Source organism: Charadrius vociferus, unplaced genomic scaffold (assembly GCF_000708025.1).
Source record: "Charadrius vociferus isolate BGI_N301 unplaced genomic scaffold, ASM70802v2 scaffold1263, whole genome shotgun sequence".
Lineage (NCBI taxonomy): Eukaryota > Metazoa > Chordata > Aves > Charadriiformes > Charadriidae > Charadrius > Charadrius vociferus.
In genome coordinates, this window is record NW_009647571.1 from 76,296 (window position 1) to 77,513 (window position 1,218).

Genomic DNA, 1,218 nt, shown 5'->3' on the forward strand with positions numbered 1-1,218 from the left:
TCCTCTCCCCCTCTACTCTGCCCTGGTGAGGCCACATCTGGAGTACTGCATCCAGTTCTGGGCTCCCCAGTTCAAGAAGGACAGGGAACTGCTGGAGAGGGTCCAGCAAAGGGCAACGAAGATGATTAGGGGATTGGAACATCTCTCATATGGAGAAAGGCTGAGGGACTTGGGTCTCTTTAGTCTAGAGAAAAGAAGATTGAGGGGGAATCTTATTAATACTTACAAATACTTAAAGGGAGGATGCCAGGGGGATGGGAGCAGTCTTTTTTCAGTGGTGCCCAGTGATAGAACGAGGGGTAATGGGCATAAACTTGAACATAGGAAGTTCCATCTTAACACGAGGAGGAACTTCTTTACTTTGAGGGTGGCAAAGCACTGGAACAGGCTGCCCAGAGAGGTTGTGGAGTCTCCCACTCTGGAGACATTCAAAACCCGCCTGGACGCTGTCCTGTGCAACCTGTTGTAGGTGACCCTGCTCTGGCAGGGGGGTTGGACTAGATGATCTCCAGAGGTCCCTTCCAACCCTGACCATTCTGTGATTCTGTGATATAACTACAGTAAAATCTTAGAAATACTTGATTTATTCTCTGAGTACACTTAAAGTTTGGCCACCTTGTTAGTAAGATCTCTTGCTCAGAAGTTCTGGTGTCGATCCAGCATTACTTTCTTTTACAACAAGGCTAACCAGACATATGCAGGCAATTCTGAGTCTTTTCTGCCTTCATTTGGAGCTGGTTGCACACAAGTAGCACATCTGTATTAGTGCAGGGCAGCACCATAGCTGATAAACCTCTATAACACAGCCATATGCCTTCCAGGTCAGAGACAGTTATCCAAGCAGCTTAAAACAAGGAAGAGTGAACTTTGGTCTGTCTGAGTGAGTCAATATAGATCCTTATATGGCCTTAATGTGCATACACCATAGAGTGAGCTCTACAATTAGAGGATGCATATTTTGCTAAAAAAAATAACCATAGGAATTTTCTGAAAAGGTCTACTAAATTACTTGCTTTAGAAAAAGAGGTTTTAAATTTTAATTACAAACAGAATACATTAGAAATATTTCATATGTAGAATTTTGTGTTGAGGTAAATTTGGTGAAGAAAATGAAGCCTAAAGAGACTACTTTTAATAAAAATTGGCTATTAATAACAAAACTGGCATTTTGGTGGGTTGTGGTGGGTTGACCATGGCTGGATGCAAGGTGCCCAACAA